This window comes from Durio zibethinus, chromosome 6 (assembly GCF_047325235.1).
Source record: "Durio zibethinus cultivar Kanyao isolate XHJ-2024 chromosome 6, ASM4732523v1, whole genome shotgun sequence".
NCBI classification, from domain to species: domain Eukaryota; kingdom Viridiplantae; phylum Streptophyta; class Magnoliopsida; order Malvales; family Malvaceae; genus Durio; species Durio zibethinus.
The window spans coordinates 12,385,224-12,406,353 of record NC_143167.1 but is presented as its reverse complement, the minus strand read 5'-3'; the positions used below and the strand labels follow the sequence as shown (position 1 = coordinate 12,406,353).

General features: G+C 28.2%; 1 pseudogene; it reads left to right on the top strand.

The window, feature by feature from the left end:
• The first annotated feature begins 1,713 nt into the window (after nt 1-1,713).
• LOC111284333 (large ribosomal subunit protein eL13z pseudogene) lies at nt 1,714-3,280 on the top strand (annotated as a pseudogene).
• Nucleotides 3,281-21,130: the final 17,850 nt, after the last annotated feature.

The following is a 21,130-nucleotide window of genomic DNA, read 5'->3' as shown; positions in this document are numbered from 1 at the left end:
TAATATGAGAAGCATTCAAAGATTTTGAGATTTTTAAGACCTCCGAACATAATCTCTAAGATCTTCGGGTATAATTTATAAGTTTTTCGAGTAGAATCTGTAAGTCTTCTAAGCTGAATCTATTATAATTTTAAGATTTGTAAGACCTCCGAGCAAGATCTTTAAGACCTCTAGGCAAAACATTTTAAAATTTCAAAGTTTCAACACCTTTATTATAATAACCATTCAAAAATTTTGAGATTTTTAAGACCTTTTGGCATAATATTTAAAACCTCCAGGCATAATCTTTAAGATCTTCAGGGATAATTATAAGTTTTCTAAGCAGGATTCATAAGTCTTTCAAGCTGAATCTGTTTTAATTTTAAGATTTGTAAAACTTCTAGGCACAATCTCTAAGACCTTTAAGCATAATCTGTAAGTCTGTCGGGCAAGATTCATAAGTCTTTCAAGCTGAATCTATTTTAATTTTGAGATTTGTAAAACCTTTGGATATAATTTCTAAGTCCTTTGAATAGGTTTTATAAGTCTCTTGGGTTGAACTATTTTAATTTCAAGATTTGTAAGACTTCTGGGCATGATCTCTTATTTTATTTCCAAACGTTATTAAGTTTTGGTTTAAATTTGTTTGTAAATGGTCATGTTTATTAAATTAAAAAAAATACACAAAACAAAACAAAACATAACAAAAATAAAACAAAACAAAAAAATAAAGAAAAATAGGGAAACAAAAAACCAAAAATGAAAACCAAAAGGCAAGATAAAAATTAAAAAAAAAAAGAAAGAGAGAGAAAAGAAAAACAAGATTTTAAAGTTTCAAAGCCTCTGTTTAGATAGAGCTATTTTTAAACAAGATTTTTAAAGTTTTAAAGCCTTTGTCTAGGAAGAGCCATTTTTGCACAAGATTTTAAAGTTTTAAAGCCTCTATTTAGAATGAGCCATTTTCAGATAAAATTTTTTTAAAAAGTTTCAAAGCCTCCGTTTTGGGGGAAACTATTTTCAAACAAGATTTTTTTTAAGTTTTAAAACCTCTATTTAGAGGACGCCATTTTCAAACAAGTTTTTTTTTTTATTTATTTCAAAACCTCTATTTCGGTGAAGCCATTTATAAAAACAAAAAGCCAAAAAAGAAATCAAGTTAAAAAAGAACACAAAACAAACAAAAACAAACTCTCAAAAACATCATCCAGATAAAATTATTGTCTATGTCTTTGCATTATTTTTTATTCTTAAAAATATGTGAAGAGGGCAGTTGTAGACAATGAATTTTATCCAAAAAATTTTTAGTGTAGTTAACCCAAGTCTATTTACAACCCATAAAGAGCCTACAAGTTGGCCCATTTGGAGACCCAAACAAAGTCATTTGAAGCCCGTAAAAAGGCCCCTTTAAAAGCCCATTGAATGCATCAATATTTATGCCTATAATAAACAAAGATAAATGAGACCCATATGGTTACTATCAAACTCTTTCATATGGAATTTATATGGATGATACCTTTTCACATGGATGTATGAGAAATAAAGAATAAATGAAACAAGTAAACCCCAAAGTCAACTATAGTCAAAATTACACAAAACTTGGTCAAAATGAATAGACCAGAGTCAATCCTCAAACTTCATAACCTAATTAGAATCAATGTGTATTAAAATTAAAATTGGTGATTTTTAAAACACTAAAAATTTTTATTGCACTAGGGGAAGTACAAAATTACTAAAATGCCCTTTAAGGGTATTTTCGTAATTTGGCCTTTTCGAGCTCTGATTTTTGTGAAAATTTTCATATCTTAATTTCTTAATATTTCATAATTTTTTGTGCATTTGAAATCATAGCAGTAGCTTGGGAAGTGTGGAATTACCAAAATGCCCTTATAAGGGTATTTTCGTAATTTGCCCTTCCCAAATTTGGATTTTCATGAAACCTTTTAGATCTCAATTTTATAATATTTCATGATTTTTGATGCTTTAAAATCATAAAAATGAGCATGGGAACATTGATTTCTAAGAAAATGGCCTAAATACGAAAATTTTACACTAGGGATAAAATGGTCTTTCTATGGGTTTAGAGGCTATAAAAATCCAACATTTGCCATGAATAATGTGAACCATTGGATCTCTCACTGATATTGATCCAATGGCCAAGGTTTGTTCCTTGAAAAAAAAAAAGGAGAAACTTTAACCCTTAGATGAAATTTGATTAAAGGGTCTATATTCACCAAAAATAGATTTTCTTGGAGAATCTGATTCTTGAAAAGCTAGGGGAGGGGTCTATCAAAAGGAGGAGGGGAGGAAAGGAAGGAGAAGAAAGAAAGAAAAAAAAAAGAGCTTTCTAAAAAAAAAAAGAAAGAAAAAAACAAAAAATGAGGACAAGGCTTGAAAAATGGGGAGTCTACCAAAAAAAAAAAGAGGATAAGGCTTGAAAGAAGAAGGAGTTTATCGAAAAAAAAAAAGAGAAAAGACTTGGAAGAGGAAAAAGGGAGAGCTGTAAGAAAGATAAAAAAAGCACATAAAAAAAAAGATAAAACTACTAAGAAGAAAAAAAGGTAGAAAAAAATTGTTTATGGGAGGAAGGAAAAAGAAAAAGAAAAAAAAAGAGGGGATCATTTTTATCTGCACTGATCTTTACACCATGTCTCTTCCTTCAGTCACTATTGGCCATAGGTAAGTCATCGTTAAGCATAACGATGTTGTGCTAAATGGTCACTTCAAGAAGCATTGGCAAAATTATTTAAAAACATGGTTTAATCAGTCAATAAGAAAAGAAAAAAAATAATTACAAGGTAAAAGAAGGCTGTGAGCATCTTTCCAAGGCCAACTTTTGGATCTCTTCACCCTATTGTCTATGGCCAGACTTTGAAGTACAACATGAAGTCAAGAGCTGGCAAGGGTTTCACTTTGGAATAGCTTAAGGCTGTTGGTATTTGAAAGAACTCCTACCATAGGTATTATAGTTGATCACCATCGTAAGAACTGATCTCTTAAAAGTTTTCAAGCTAATGTTCAGAGGCTAAAGACTTAGAAGGCCAAACTTATTATCTTTCTAAGATGTGCTCGCAAGTATAAAGCTGGTGATTCTACTACTCATGAACTTGCAATTGCCACCCAAGTCTAAGGACCATACATGCCTATTTCCTATGAAAAGCCTTTAGTTGAGCTTGTGAAGGTCATCGAGGAGATGAAGTCATTCAAGGCCTATAATAAGCTATGTGTGAAATGTATGAATAAGTGCCATATCGGTGTCAAATTGAAGAAGGCTACTGAGGCCGAGAAAGAAGATAAGAAGTAAGGTTACTTTTTTTAGGCCTATCTTTTTCTATTTGACTTGTTAAAGACATTAATTTTTATTTTCATATTGTCAGTTGAGTTAAAATAGCTTTAGAAAGCTCTGGTATTATGTTTGTAATTTGTTTTTTTTAAACATTTTATCAAACTAAAAGTCTTTTAAAATTTTTTTTTTCACAAATGAGAATTTTCGATGATGGGATTTCAAGAAATCTAAGTAGTGATTCTTGAGAATTTCTTAGCTGAGAAAAGATTTCTAAAAGTTACCAAAGTATTGAAATATTTAGAAACTCTTTTCAATATAATTTTTTTAATTAATTTGAATAATTCTTTTAAAAAGATTAAAAAATAATAAATATTTATAAGAGCATGCATTTTTTAATAAAATTGAGTACTAAGAATTTTTTATGCCAAGACTTAGGGAAATCGAAGTAGTGAATCCCGAGAATTTCATAGGTGAGAAAAGTCTTCTAAAAATTGTCAAAGTATTGGAATATTTAAAAGTTTCTTTTCAATGCAAAAATTTTTTATTTCTTAATTATTTTCTTTAATTTGAATAGTTTTCTTAATAAATATGAGTGTGTTTTTTAATAAATTAATATATTTGTAGATAATTATATTGTTACATGACTTAATAATTAAAAAAAACAAACAAAAAATCTCCGAAGATGAGATCTTAAAGAAATCTGAGTTGTAATTCTTTAAAAATCTTTAGGTAAGAAAATCTATCTAAAATGCTACCAATTTATTAGAGCATTTAGATTAATTTTCAATAAAGATTTCTTGTTTTTTTTTTTTTTAAATGGCATAGAAATGAGTTTTAAAAAATACTATTTGTTTTTAAATTTATAAATATCATATTTTGTTAACATAAATACTGGAAATAAATATGAATCACTGAGGATAAGATTTTTAAAAATTTTGAATAGTGATTCTTAAAAATTCTTTAGATGAGATGGTTCCTTTTAATATTGCTAGAGTATTAGAATATTTTTAAGAATTTTTCAATATAAGGTTCTTATTTATTAAGCTTACTAAAATTAACAATATGTTTTTAAAGAAAATTAAGGAAATTAAATCTTTAAATACAAAAATTAAGACCAATTTAAGTCAATATTAAAAGATAACACATAATTAATTGGTATTGTTTTAAACAGGCACTGTAGGGGTGCTAATCTTTGCATATGCGTAATGAACTTCGAACCTAAACTATTTTTTCATAGAGCCATAATTATCTTTTTAATAAATTTTAATTAATTTTAAACTTTTTATTAAAAGAATAAGTCTTAATAGGTAGCCAATCATACTTAGTCCAAAAGGATTGGTGGTGACTCCAACTTTTATTTTCAAATTTATCTAGTAGTCTCCAAAACCGTTACAATAGCTCAAAATAATTTATCAACTTTTTATTTTTATCGAAATAAACCTCTTCCCTAATAAAAAAATTAACTATCATTATATCCACTATCAACTAGAATTTTTTTATACTCATTGAACTAATATAGATGATCTTTTTGTTGTGGAAACTGACCTGAAAAATCATTTTTTAGAAACATTTTCTTTCTACTTTTCTCTCTCTCTTTCTTCCTATTCATTTTTTAAATGGCCTAAATGAAGTTGGATCCCTTTTTCCTGCAACATGATTCAGGTCATTTTGACTTGCCTTAAGGTAGATTCCGACCATTTCTACATCAGATTTGACATTGATTTTTCATATCCAATTGGATAATGATTGGATCTAGTTTGAGTTGAGATAGATCTAGAGAAAAAGGAAAAATGAGCAAGAGAGCAAAGGGAAAATATTTTAATTTTTTTTATTTAGAAAAAACATTTAATTTTTCTTATTAGTGATATTTGGACATGTCATCCCCCCACGTTAGCTTCCACAAGTACAAAAATATCAATTTGCATTTGGTGTAATGATAATTAATCTTTCCATTAGAGAACAGACTTATATAGTTAAAATTAAAAGATATTAATTTATTTAAATAAAATAAATGCAAGGATTTACTTAAAAAGTGAAAAAATGTAGGTGTTTATTTTGTATTTTAGCCTTTATTTATTAAAATCTTATATTTATGTATATATTTGTTCATAGAATAGACAAATATAGTCTCTAACTTAAAAGAAAAATCTTAAAGGAGTGTTTGGTTGGTAGAATTTAACCTTTTTTTTAGAATCTAACTTTTCATTATTTAATTTCTATGTTCAATTTCATGGTATCTAGGAATATTAAACCAATAATATCAAGAAAAGAAAAATATAATGGAATCTGAAGCTTTCATCCTCTCTTTAAGGTTTTTTAGCATTTCATCTAGAAAACAAATTTTGTTTTTCTTTTACGGTTAAGAAATGGTTTTTATGGTCTATTTTACCTTTCAATATCCAAATAATTGCATGATATACTAAGATCCAATCTAACATGCAAAAAGGCATTCCAAGCCCTATGCTTTGACACATAGCAATGATTATGTTGAAGTTTTATTTAAAAAATATGTATTTATTGATTTTTTATTTGTGGGCTAATTTTTGTTTTCAATTAGTTAAAATTTTATAGTTTTAAAAAATACTATGTTTTTAAGATGAGAAACAAAGTCTATGTTGAAAATATAGAATTTTAAAAATTATTTATTTTAAAAATTCTATATTTTCGACAAAAGCAATGCTTTAAGATTAAAAATGTGATTTTTTAAAAGTATCTTGTGAAAAAAAATATTTTTAGAAATTTTATAATTTCAATAAACATTTCATTTTTAAGATAAAAAATGTAATCCTTACTAAAAACATATTATGAAAAAGATTTATTTTTTAAAATTATATACTTTTAAAAAAAACAGTTTTTTTTTTTAAGATAAAAAAATGTAGCCCTTGTTCAAAATATATCATGAAAAAATTTATTTTTCATAATTTTATACTTTCAACAAATATCGTATTTGTAAGATAAAAATGTAGTCCTTATTAAAAATATATTATGAAAAATTTTATTGTTCAAAATTTATACTAATTCAAAAAGGACTACTTTTTTAAGATAAAAGCATAGTCTATATTGCTTCAAAAGTCTATACTTTCAACAAAGATCATATTTTTAAAATGAAATTGTAATCTTTGTTACCTAAAAAAAATTTATAGATTCAACAAGACCTGCGTTTTTAAAATAAAAAAAATGGTCTTTATTGCTACTCATATCAAAATCAAAATTTTATAATTTCAACAAAAATCGTATCTTTAAGGTCCACGTATTTGCTCTACTTAGGGATAATCAACATTAGGATAGTAATTAGCAACTTAACAAAATATATATACAAAATTTTGAAAATATTTATTTACATAAGTGTTATTTGATATATATAATAAATTTTAGCAATTTTTAATTTTTTTATTAATTTGACAAAAATATTAGATAAATCTTTTAGTCCCAAAATAAATAAATAATTTAACATGTTAAATAAATAAACAAATAATTTAAATATAACTACATGTCATGTGTTATTTTTTTTATTTTTATGTCTACCATGTATTTTTCACGTGTTGTCAAAGACAACATATAAAATAATTTATTAGGTAATTTTAAATTCCTCTAAACCAAATATAGAACTCTTACATTCCATAATATTAACAAAATATAAGTATCACCCATTCCCTTTGAAATCACTTTCTCTTACGAAATTTAAGAATCCGTAAAAGAAACATCCTCTAAAGGTTATAACTTCTAACTCCATTACAAAGTCTTGAATTTGAATCTTCAAATCTACTTGGTAAGATTTATGGGATGGAAAAAATTACCCTATTAGCCCAAATATAGAAGGCAATCAAAAGGGGATGAACTAGATTGTTAAAATTTTAAGAAAATTTAAAACTAAGTACGATAAATTGACAAATTAGGCAAATATCAAAATGTAAAAGTAATATAAATCAAAGTAATATGCAAGTAAACTAAATAAGGTATAGGAAAGAGAAGCAAAAAAATCGAAGTATACAGGTTTGGCCCTTATCCCATCCCTTAGATTTCCTAACCAAGCCAAATCGACCAATAATCAATCCTTTTACAAATTACATTTTTTTAGGCTGAGGTATAACTTTTATAATCACTATCTTTTATAACCTCTATCCCTCTATGGGTTTCTACCCAATTCTCAAAGCAAACCACTCAAAATAATACTTTACCCTTTAGCTCACAAATCCCCTTTGGATACAAAGGCTTTTACAAACTAATAGGAACCTCTAATAAGTAGGTGTTTGATAAGTTTAAGTACAATAATGAAGACACTAAAAAAGATTGGATATAAGAATTACAAATGGATATGGAATTAAAATGTTATAAACTTGAATGTTCTTGAATTTCTTGATTTGATTCTCTTGGGATCCTTCTTTCATATCTTTAAAGGTGTTTGAGAGGCTCTATTTATAGTGGAAGAGACTTAGGAGTTGTTAAAGTTGATTGGAAGGTGAAAAGAGTTGTTATTTGCTTGAAAAACTAGCTATTATTTATTGCCAAGATGCTAAAGATCAATCCTTTTGCCAAGAGGATTGATCCCTCAATTTAAATTTTAAAAACATAACTATTGGCAGTTAGGGAATCAATCCTTTGTTTAAACGAATTGATCCTGCTTGTGTAGTACTAACTAAATTGACCATATCTTAACTTGCCAAACTCAAAATCATGATTTTTTTTTCCAAATTTAGAAACTAGACTTAAAATGCTTTCCATCTATGTAAAGCTCAACATTTGAATCAATGTATAAAATTTGCAGTGAATTTTTAAAACCATCCATTATGTAGTTTTCAAACATTCTACATATTCTATAACAAAAAAATATAATATCTTTACTTAGAGAACTCATATTTAAATTTTATTTTTTCCATTAAAAAATAGACTTAAATATCTTTCCAATCATATATAACTCAAATAGTGAAGCATTATAAATTTATACAAAAAAAAAAAAGAACAAAATCAATGTTGTAAAAACCATGTTCTTATAAAACAACAACTTTCTCTAATTACTTAATTTCTCAAAACTAATATTATCAAAATATATAGAGTCCAAGAAATATAAATTTACTTTAAAGCAATAATTAAACTTTAGTTTAAGTTAAAGTAAATAATGTTTAAAGAAGATTTTTGGTTTGAGAGATACAGAAACATAAAAAAAAAATTTTGATGTAAATTTAAGAAACATTTTAGAAATAGTTATTAATGTTGGAAACTTATATTTTTGAAAAAACCTTTAAATCCAAACTTCTAAAACATTTTTCCAAGATTTTTTCAAATTAAATATCACTTTGACAACATAGTATTTATTTAGTCCAACAATAATAAAACTAAAGAATATATACTAAATTTTTTTTAAAAAAATTTAATAAAGCTTATTTAGTTTAATATTTTATCATTTCAAAATAAAAATGAATTCAATGCTAACATACCCCTTCTAGTTGTGTAGCTCAAGTTTGTATATCCCAAAAACAATTATATAATTTGACTTAACCAATTAAATCATTTTATGTACCAATGAAGTATTCTTTCAATGGTAAGGAAGATACCTTAATAAATGTAGGTCTCAAGTTTAAGTTTTACCATATGGGCATTAATCTAAATATTGATTTTGGTGGTTTATTAATTTGGCTTGCTTATTTATAAGTTATTTGATTTTAATTGTATATATTGTTACTCAAGTATAGATAAGCAATCTATTAGGGGCATTTGGTGGTCAAAAGGATATATTGGTCTTTTATCTTATTAGGACTCAATAGATTGTCAGGGGCAATTTGAACATTTGTGTTGATTTGACATGTTAGGTCAGCTGACACACTCAATGCCATATTAGCTCGATCACATCATTATTGTCCCTTAATGGCCCCCTACCCTTTATCTATAAATACAAACATCTAGGCGTCACTAAGGCCAGTTCCATCTACTCTCAATCTTTTACATTTCTCTCCTTCTGGTCTTACTTATTTTAACTTGTACATCGAAGTGCAAATGTAGGGAACACTTTCTACCTTTGCATCTAACCATTTTTTTCTAATCTTCTATTCTTTTCGAAATATCCCTATGTCAGAGCTCAGCACAAACATTTGACACATTAGCTAGGGACCTTTTCTATTCATTAGTAGAGCATGAAATAATGCCACATAGGAAGAAAACTTTAGAGGAAAAAGAGATGGCTATTTTAGCCTGAATAGAAACACACGATAGCTAGCATTTAGACCAACATACCCCATAACAAGCTGGTTTGACCATGGAGTAGTTCTAGACCTTGACCAAGCAGATGCAAACCCTTAAATAAATGTTGCAGACCATAACCCCACCACAAGCTTTAAAAGTGTCAAATTTAGTTACCTTGGGCTGACAAATTATGAAAAGATAACTAAGTTACGAAGAGATGGAGGTTTCATTAACCTTAAAAGAAAAAGAGCATAATGTTTTAGCCTGCCACTGCCTTAGCCATAACATGACACAAGCCATGAGCTAAAAATCTAAACAAACAAATCTCGAGCCCTAATTGAATAAAGAATTGAAAGCTCAGATGTAAGTTATGGAGAAAAAGATAAAGGCAAAGGTAGTGGCTTTTAAGGATGAGCTCAAATTTTTGGAGACCTTGCCTTTTACTGAAGAGATTGACAAAGCCATGCCTCTTAAGGCGTTCAAAATGCTAACTTTAGAAACCTATAACGGTACTTTTAACCTCTTTGATCATATGAAACTTTATAAAACTAACATGATGATGCAAGACACGGATGAAGCTTTGATGTGTAAGGGCCTTGTTACCACCCTTAAGGGTGCAACTTGGTCCTGGTATAGTCGTTTGGAATTGAGGTCAATCACAATATTGAAAGAGCTCAGTCATTTTTTTTGTCCTTATTTGTCAATAGTAAAAGAATGAAAAAGACAACATTGAGTTTGATGTCAATCCACCCAGGTCGTAATGAATCCTTGAAAAGCTATGTCACGCATTTTAACGTAGAAACTCTCCAAGTAAAAGACCTAGAATAAATGGTTGCTGTAGCCATATTAACAAATGGACTCAATGATAGAACGTATCACCTGAAGTTGACTTTGTTATTAGAATCACCTTAAACTTTGGTTGATGTCCTACTTGTAGCTTAAAAGCATATAAATGCCAAAGCTACAATGAGAAACAATCGAGGTGAGATAGGTTGATCCTCCCTCATCTGCCATTGAGGTGAGAGAGGCTCAGCCCCCCTCTTCTATCATAAAAAAGGTAAAGATTACTATAATCCTCTCCTAAGAGGGAAACGATATATGGTTAGAAACTCTAACGAAAATAGAAACTAAATAGCATTGAATACATCTTGAGAGAGGATTTTGATACAAATCAAGAGAAACCTATAGCTCAAATGGTTGAAGCTACTAAGACATAACACAAGGAGGGATCCGACCAAAAATGTGCCTTTCATAGGGACATAAGCCACAATTCTAAAGATTATGTCAACCATAATACTCTTCGACTATAAGGAATCAAATCTCCTACCTTCCTCCTTCACCTGTCTGGCCTACATGAAATGTGTTAACTGCATACTTAATAGTCTAATAATTAAACTGCTCAGTGGGGGGATAGAATGTTAGGGGCATTTGGTAGTCAAAATGGTATAGTGATTTTTTCCTTATTAGGAGATCTAAATAGACAGTTAAGGCAATTTGGACATTTATGCTGACTTGATATGTCAGGTCGACCTAACATAATCAGTGCCATATTAGCTCGACCGTATCATTATTGTCCCCTAATAGCCCCTTACCCTTCATTTATAAATACAAACATCCAGGCATCACTAAGGCAAGTTCCATGTACTTTCAATCCCTTACATTACTTTTTTTGTGACCTTACTTATTTTGACTTATGCGTCGAAGTGTAAATATAAAGAACACTTCTCACCTTTGAATGTAACCACTCTCTTTCAGTTTTTTGTTGTTTCAGGAATACTTTCACATTGGAGCTCGGCACAAACACAATCTAAAAAGGATGAATTGGATTGATACCATATTCCTTCTCAAAATTAGAATTGAATAAATGTAAGTAGGAAAATAATAATTCAATATATATATAATTTAAGTGCAAGTGAATTTGAAATTAAAGAGGATAATAGATAGATAACTCAAACATAATGATTTATAGAGGTTTGGTTTTTCTTAAAGAACCTATATCCTCTCATTTTGCTTTTTTTTATCAAGAATTCTAATCCACTATTATTTTTTAATCTTTACAAGCTAAGTTTTTAGGTTTAGGTATAACCTTTACAATTAATATCTTTTAAAGCCAACGCATAACCTTTAAAATCCTATCTTTCAAGGATAAGATAACAAAAAATCATTTAAGATAATGCCCTACCCATTGATCCCTAATAAGCTTTAAGGTTTTATAAATAGTGTTGCAAATAAGTAAACCTTTCTAAGGTTAGCTATTTACTAATAGGTACAATGAAAGACTAAAAAGAATAAATACAAGAATTTGAAGAATTAAAGCTTTCAACATTTGAAGTCTCTTGAAAGCTTGAAAAAGTCAATGGAAAAATGTTGCAATTGATGTCTTTTATCTTTAAATATGTTGGAGATGCCCTATTTATAGTTAGGGAGCCTTTGGAGTTACTTGAGTTGATTGGGTGGAGAAAAAAGTCATTGAAAACTTGAAAAACTAGTTGGTTTGAGATACTATGACACAAAGCATCAATCTTTTTACCAAGGGGATCAATCACTTCAAGCTAAAATTAAAAAGAAAATGTAGTTATTAAGGGCTAAAGGATTGATCCTTTATCAAGGGGTTGATCCCTTGAGCATATTTTGCTCCAGGGAGCATTCTTTTTGAAAAAGTCTAAGCCTTTTAAATGATGGGATTGATACTTTTTTCAAAAAATAAAAAATTGAGTATTTTCACTTTTAAAAAAAAGTTGACTTTATCTCAAATCTTATTTGACCAAAATGATTTATTTAGGAAATTATATTTTTGAGAAAAGGATTTAATCCGAAATGTTAAAGTGATTTTTAAAGTAATTGTACTAAATCCAAGAATAAATGTTTATAAGGATTAGAGCTTAAAATAATTTTCTTTTCAAGAACAAAAGTTCTAAGTAAGGTAACACTACAAGAAATCAAGCTTTTAGCAATGGAAAATTCTGCCACTGAAAATTTAGTTTCCATTGAAAAATCACATTATTGATGAAAATTTTTAGTTAAAAAATAAAGACGCTAAAAGTATTCTGTCAATAATGAAAATTTTCGTTGGTATTAGGATAACTTTTATTGATGAAAAATTCTATTGAAAATTTATCAAATTCCCTCATTAAAAATATCTTTGATATTTACTGAATTTAATTATTTTATCAAAAATTTCTATCAATAAAAGTTTTATTGATGAAAACTTCCATCGCTAATGATAAAATTTTGTCAAAGATACAAAAATACTAAATAATTACCAACAATTAATTTTGTTATTTTATATAATTATATTTTATTAACCATTTCCTTTTATTTTTTCCTAATTTTTAAAATTTTCTTTTAAAGTAAATTATATGAAAATTTAAAAAAGATATTAAGACAGATACAAAATAAAATAAAATAATTCTATATTTTATTGATAAAAATGTAGTAATAATCTACAACATTGTTCATGAATTCTAATTATATATGTAAGAGTAAAATTATTTATTTTACTCTTAAAACTTATATGTAAAATTTTAATTAAACATTTAATAAGCTAAAAAGTATCATTATTTAGTTAATTAACCCAAACTATTTTTTCATTCTTCCTTTCTTTTCCTTTTTTCATATTTTTCCATTTTTTCCCTCTTTTTATTATTTTTTGTTTCTCTCCTTTTCTTTATTTTTTTTCTTTCTCCTTTTTTCAACTAATAAAAATATAATTTTTATAAAAGTTAATTTTTTGGATTTTTTTAAATATCAATTTACTTTTGATGGAAACAATCAGCTTTTTAAATTATTTTTAAAATAAACTTAACTATTAATCATAAAAACTATTTTAAATTATATATTGTTTAGTTAATGAATTTTGCATTATTAAATTTAAACAGTATTTATTTTCTTTCATTTTTCCTTTTTTGTCTTCTCTCTTTTATGTTATCTTTTTTATTTTTCTAATTTATCTTTTTTACTCTTTTTTTGATTAAGCTAATTTGTAAGTGCATAGAATCATAATTGAGTAATATAGTAGAAAGTAGAATTTGTTCGCATGAAGATTAAAAAAAAGTAAATTAAGTATTGAAATTATCTCACCTTTAATTATATTCAAAAAATAAAAAAGTATAAGAAATAACTAAATTAATTATTTAACTAATCAAAACCGAAAATTAACTTATATAAAAATCAAAGTAAATAACTAACAACCTAAAACTAAAATTAATTAAGCAAGAACAGCAAATTAAATTTAAATAGCAACTTATTAAATGAAAACATCTAATTAAATAAATTTGAATCTAAATTGCAATATAAAAATAAAATCTATATGCTAGAATTTAAATAAGAAAACCGAAACTAACAATTGAACTAATGCAACAACTAAATAACTTAACTAAACATGCAGAGACAATTTATTAACTAGAACGGAATGTAAAACTTTAAATTAAACTTAAACTAAATGCTTAATTAACTAATTAAACTTAAGAACATGTAAATTAAACCTAATCTATCATGCATGAATCTTAAAGCAAAGCAAGAACTTAAAAACGCAACATGAATAGAATTTAATTTAAGCAAATTTAACTTTAAAGCTTGCACAAACACTAACCCTAATCTAATAATTTGAAATGTTAAACTTATTCAATTGAATTTAACTCAAGAATATCAAATTAAACTAGAACAACACTTAATTAAGCTTAAATTGCAAGAACAAAATTTGAATTAAATCAAAACAAGTAATAGATAAAATTATATTTTCTTGAATTAAGTTATCATTTTCCCTCTTGTCAAGAAGGAGAATAAAAGAAAAAGGAAAAAAATAGATAAACTTATTTTTATGATTTTTTTTCAAAGAAGTCAATTATTATTTTAGAAAACCTATTTTTAAAAAAATAAATTTAGCTCTCAATCATATAAATTATTTTAAGGTTAAATTAGAAAAAAAAAAAAGAAAGAAAATAAAAGGAAAAATAGTTAAAATAGTATTTTTGATAAAAATGATATTTTTAAAAAATAGCTTTTTACAAAAGCAATTTAATTTGTTAAAAAGATTATTTTATTAAAGAATAAATTAAAAAAATAAATTTAACTCTTATTTATAAAAATTATCATATAATATCTATTTTTAGTTAAAAAAGTTTTTGAATTACATTTATATAACAAGCAATTTATAAATTCAAATTACTTTTTATTTTATAGATGAATAATTTTTTACTAATAAAAAAACTAATATTCTACTTAATCTTAAATCTACAACCATGATGGAAGTTCAAAATCATCATATCATACTCTTAATCCTTTCACATACCAAACATTAGATAAGATGACATCATCTAATCTAATTCTATATAGAATCATAAATCGTCTTATTTTATTCATAATTTTATACATAAAATATAACCCAATAAGGTTGGATTAATATAAGAAATATTTAAACTCAATGTAAACCAGCCTGTAAAAGAGAAGGTAAAGAAAAAGAAACTGTTCACTAGAAACCCAGACAGAAGCCCAAGTTGAAGGAGAGTTTCCTGATTGAGAATTCGTGCTATTATGATATCTTGCAAATTAGAATTGCCATCATCCAAATGAAGCAGTTATATAAATAAGTCCATCTGGTTGTTGAACATGCAATCTGAATAGAAGGAAAAATGCAAAATAATGAATAGCTTAAAAGACCAAAGCTGAGTTAAACAATAAATCGGAGAAATATAGAGTTTAACAAACAATGATAACATGCAATGCTGCAATCAGCAGCTTTTCCACAATTTACAGTTCATGCATAAAGCTTTGACTATTATACTGTTTATTCTTAAAGAAAGTTCCTCTATGATAGGGCCAATTAAGTGAAGTGCAATGAAGAAGCTTTATTCATATAAAATGAGCTTCAATCGGAGAATGCATTTTTATGAAAAAGAGAAAAAGCGTCACAATCCAAAAATGAAATGCATTGCCTATAGCACTAAACCATCGTGATAAAAATTGATTATAATTTTAAATGCTTGCCATTAATGCCAAAAAAAAAATGGAGAAACTATGTCTCCAAATTTCAAAGTCTGCAAACTGGATCTAAATATTAAAATATCAGAAGCAAGCAAAAAGATATATGATAGTGAATGCTTGCCTTCCATGCTGGATACCAGTTACTATGGAAGCTAGACATATAATTGAGACCCCAACTTGAATCCATGTACCTCGATGTGAAAAGTGACAAAACTTTTTGGATACTATCGCAACGTGCGTGTTTAGGAATTTGACTACTGGACGTGGCAAAAAAATAAAAATAAAAATTTGAAAATTTATCAAAATCAAAGAGTCACCATCAATTTTTTAAAGTTGTGATTGGTCACTCAAAAATTTTATCCTTTTAATAAAACATTAAAACATATTTAAAGTTTATTAAAAGGATGTTTTGATCTATGAAATAGAATTCGAGTTCAGTGGTTAGCATCCCCATAATGCTTGTAATAAAATGGTACCAATTGAATACATGTTATCCTTGATTTTTTTTTTTGTAAAAATGGCCCTAAATTTATGTTTACAAATTAATTCCTTATCTTTATTTATTTATTCCAAAAATTGAGTCTTTTAAAATTTATGTTTTTAAAAACAAATCATTTTATTGTATTTTTAACTTTTTTTTAAACAAAAGCAATCATTTTTGGATCAAGATGAAAAATCCCAATTATTGAAACACTTCTTTCACTTTCCTATATTTAGGCGGAGTTTTGAAAGTGTCTCTAACTTTGAAACTTTTCAAAATGCCCTACAAAACCAAGATAATGTTTTGTGGAAATGATAGTCGTTGAGGGTCCCCCTATATTTTGGTCAAGTCTCAAGGGTTGTTTTTATTTGAAATATTATCTTATTTTATTATTACTTGAAACCTTTCCTTACAACACTTTACTTATGAAACATGTAAATGATAAGCATAAAGACATACCATATGAATGATAGTTAAAACATGAATGACGGATGTAAATGCATGAATGAAATGATAATTCAAGGATGCATATGGCAAATATATTTAAAATGATATGCAAATGCATAGGAATGGATTAATAGTTCGCATTTAGGGATTGAAGTTGATTTCGGATTTAAGGTCTATGGTAAGGTTTAGGGCTTGATCGAGGTCTAAGGGGATAGGTACGATTTAAAGGTTAGTTTAGGGTGGCTTAAGATTGGTTTGATTTAGCTTGGGTTTGGTTTGGTTAGGGTTATGGTTAGGTTTGTTTAAGGTCTAAGGGTTTAAGTTAGGTTTAGGGTCTAGGTTAGGGTTCAAGGGTTTAGTTAGGGTTTAGGTTTGAGTTTGAGGGTTTGGGATTTTGGTTTTGGGCTTGGTTAGGGTTCCGAGTTTAGTTAAAGCTTAGGTTTAGGTTTGATGATTTGGGGTTTGGTTAGGATTTAGGTTCAGTTTTGGGACTAGGTTAGGGTTTATGTTTGGGTTTAAGGGTTAGGGGTTTTGGTTTGGTGCTTTGGTTATGGTTTAGGAGGTTAGGGTCTAGGTTAAGGTTTAGGTTTCAGTATAACTGTTTGGGGTTTTGGTTTGGGGTTTTAGATAGGTTTAGGTTTAGGGTCTTGGTTTAGGGTTTCAAATTTTGGTTTGGGGTTTGGGATAGGTTTACGGTCTAGGTTAGAGTTTAGGTTGGGGTTTATGATACGCTTAAGGGTTTGGGGTTTGGGTTAGCTAAAGTTGGAAAGTTTGGGGTTTTGGTTTAGCGTTTAGGATAGGTTTAAGGTTCTGGGGTCTTGGTTTAGGGTTTGGGATTTTGGTTTGGGCTTTGGAATAGGTTGAGGGTCTAGGCTAGGGTTTAGGTTTAGGTTTAGGATAGGTTTATAGGTTTGGGGTTTCGATTAGCTAAGGTTGGAAAGTTTGGGGTTTTGGTTTGGGGTTTAGGTAGGTTTAGGGTTTGCATGAGAGTTTAGGGTTTACATGGGGATTTAGGGTTTGCATTGGGGTTTAGGGTTTGTATTAGGATTTAGGGTTGCATTAGGGTTTATGATTTGTGTTTGGGTTTAGGGTTTGCATTGGTGGTGCATATGACAAAATAAACATGGAATCTATGCAATGTAACATTTAATGCATGAAATGGGATTAAACATGAATGCCATAGCTTGAGCAAATTCACAAACAAGTCACAAACTAAACATACATGCGAAGACCTAGTCAAAATGAATCAAACACCAATGATAAAAAAGAAAGCAAGGTTCAACCAAGCTATAAGAAGAGCTTGGATAAAGTTTCAAGTTCATTTGAGCATCAATTGTTTTGGCCAAAAAAATAATACCATATATCCACCATTTTTATTTAGATCAAACACAAGCAAAAGAAAGGTAAATCTACCAAAAGATCATCCATTTAACAAATTTATTCTTTGAGAATTTTATCAAATAAGTAGAAAACATAAGGCTCTAACTAAGAACATAATCAAGCATGCATGAAAGACCAACCTCTAGCCATGAGAACAAGGTTGGAAGTTTTGACCAAACTATAAGGAGTGCTAGGCTGAAAGCTTCCTATTGCCCCTACACAAACACTTAATCCTCTATTTAGCTAAAATATATATCAAACACATTAAAAACTAACTTATGAAGGCATTTTATTATTAAAGGAATTTTTTCAAACATATAAGAAACTACCAAGAAAGAAAATGTTAGAAACATTCATACTTGCCAAACAACCAATATAGCTCATCAAAGTAATAGACTATCATGAAAATAACCATAGATACATCTACAATCACAACACAATACATCAATCCAAGCAAGCAATATAAAAAAAACAATCAAAGGATGGTTCAGCCAAGCTATGGAAAAGCATGGGCTAAAACTTCCATGATGGATTTATGTTGATATTTAGTTCACCTTACTTCAAACCATACCATTGATTTGGTTTTGGATCAAGAATGGATATACAAAGGAAAGTAACCATGGAAAAGGTTATTCCTTCTTGAAAAATCATAAAAAAAAAATCAAAGAAAACTAACAAGAAAAGTATGGAAATTAACATGAAAATGCAACTCAAAGGGGGTAGGATTATACCTTCCAAAGCTTTTCCCAATTTTTTCTTTACTCCTTCCTTTTTTCCTCCCTTTTCATGCCATAATTGCAGTTGTCTCCTCCCCCATTTCTAGCCCTAAATGATGAATATAAAGGCCATGTAAAAGCTTATAGCCTTTGATCATTTCTTTATCCTATGGCTCTTACTACCCCCAAGTTTATTTACCAAGCAACCACCTTTCACCTTTAGATCTAACCTCTTTAAAAAACAATGGCGTACAATGAATACAACACAAAATTTAGCTTATAATGCAATTTTAACCATGGGAAAGGCTAATTTGTCCTCATTAAAAGGTTGACTTTTTTGTATGATTTTTTTAGAAACCTAGGATCTCATCTTTGTTTTTGGGATTTTAATACACCAAAAATCATAAAATAATATGAAAACATGATTTGGATCTTTTCACAAAAAGCCAACCTTCAGAAGGTTAAGTTATGAAAATACTCTTAAAGGGTATTTTGATAATTTCATGCCTTTAGAGGTGCAAACAAGGTTCTTAGTCTATCAAAATTCTTGAAATAATATTAAATTATGATTTGAAGCTTTTCTTGAAAAACTAACCTTGAGAAGGTCAAATTATGAAAAAACCCCTAAAAGATATTTTGGTAATTTCACATCTTCCAAGGTGCAATCAAGGTTTTTAATGCATTAAAATTCTTAAAATAATATTAAAACATGATTTAGAACTTTTCATGAAAAATTGATCTCGAAAAAATCAAATTACGAAAGGTATTTTGATAATTTTACACATTTCAATGTACGACTAAGGTTTTTAATGCATCAAAAATTATGAAATAGTATAAAAATATGATCTAGACCTTCTTGCAAAAAATTGACATCAAGAAAGCCAAATTATAAAAATACTCTTAAAAAGTGTTTTGATAATTTTACACATTTTGAGGTGCAATCAAGGTTTTTAGTGCATCAAAATCATAGTTAATTTCAAGTTTTAATAATCCCATCTAGTTTTGAGTTCCAAGGGTTGGCCCTAGTCTGACCAAGTTTGATCGATTTTGACTATATTTGACTTTGTTTGACCATATTTGACCAAGTTAAACCGTAGGGCATCTGGGTCAATTTGGCCCCCAATTTAGTTTTGAAAATTTGCCAATATTAAAGAAATATTGGATTTGAACTAAGTTAGACTTTAAAAGTCTCACAACTTGTTAGAAATTGCTCAAACAAAATTAGGTATCTACAACTACCCTTATTTATATATTTCTGAGAGTTAGAAAAATGCAAAGACAAAGACATCAATTTAGTATGGGACCAGGGCTCAAAAAAGGTTTTCTTTTTCTTTTTTTTTTTTACCTTTAAAGGTTTTGCAAATTTAAAAATTAATTTTTTCTTTCTTTTTTATTTTTTTTAAAAGCTTCCTTTAAACAGAGATTTTGAAACTTTTAAAGATCTCAACCTTGGAAAGATTCTCAAAATAGAGGCTATGAAACTTTAAAAATATTAAATTAACTAAAAATTGATTGAACTCTGTTGGAATTGGAGTCTCTCCAAAGCTCTAGGTTTTGTGAAAAGGTTTTGTTATCTTATCAAATAAAATAGCTTTTTTACTTAGGGTTCTTGGGGTGATGTTTCTTTAGTTTATTGAGTAATTAGTGGATTATAGTAACTGAGGTCATTACATCATTTTGTTTTGTAGTTGATAAGTGGTAGTTTAGGATCAACCATGGCGGATGATCTAGATAATGCATGGCAAAAGCTTAAACTAACAAAGGAAAAAAAGGAGTGTGTGGACATGGAAGATATTATGAATAACACAAATCCATTGGAAGAGAAGAATTAGACGGTAGGTAAACAGTTAACAACCCACACTTTTAATAGAGATGCAATGATAGGCCCATTAAGGGTAATATGGAAGTTGGAAAAAAATGGCAATAACGACATTGGGGGAAATTTTATTTTTATTCCACTTTGGGTCCAAGCATGATAAGAAGAAAGTGTTGGAGGGATTGCCTTGGCCTTTTGACACAAACCTAATGGTGTTCAGGGATTATGATGGAAACCTCCATTGAAAAGAGTATGCTTTTAACAAAGACACATTTTGGATAAGAATCTATAGCCTTCCCCTAAGAATAATGAATGCTAAAGTTGTAGAAAAAAGAGGAAACAAAGTAGGACTACCAAAACATGTAGATAAAAACATTACCTATTCTACTAGAGAGGTTTTCTAAGGATGAGGGTAACAATTAATATCATAAAACCCCTAAGAAGGTTTGTATCGCTAACAAGAAAAGAAAGGGAGGATATTTGGGGTCAACTAAAGTATGAGCGAATGCCAAACTTTTGTTATATATGTGGAATGGTGGGGCACACAAAGAATGAATGTGACTTTTACAAGAAAAAAAATTGGTGATGAAGAAAGAAAAGATAATATAGGGACCAGTTAAGAGCCCCCTAGTATAAATAAGAAGTATGGCATCATTTGAAGGGTTTCAAAAGCAATCAAAAACTAACATCATGGATGAGGGCAAAGAGGAGCAAGTTTAAACAAAAAAAGGTAGATCTAATAATGACATTAAAAAAAGTGAGTCAACACTAGCCTCATCAAAATGGAAGGTCCTTAACATGGACTTAGGCAGATAAAATCAAGCGAAAAAAAAGGAAAGAATGGAATTGCCATGGTCAGCAAAAGGAAT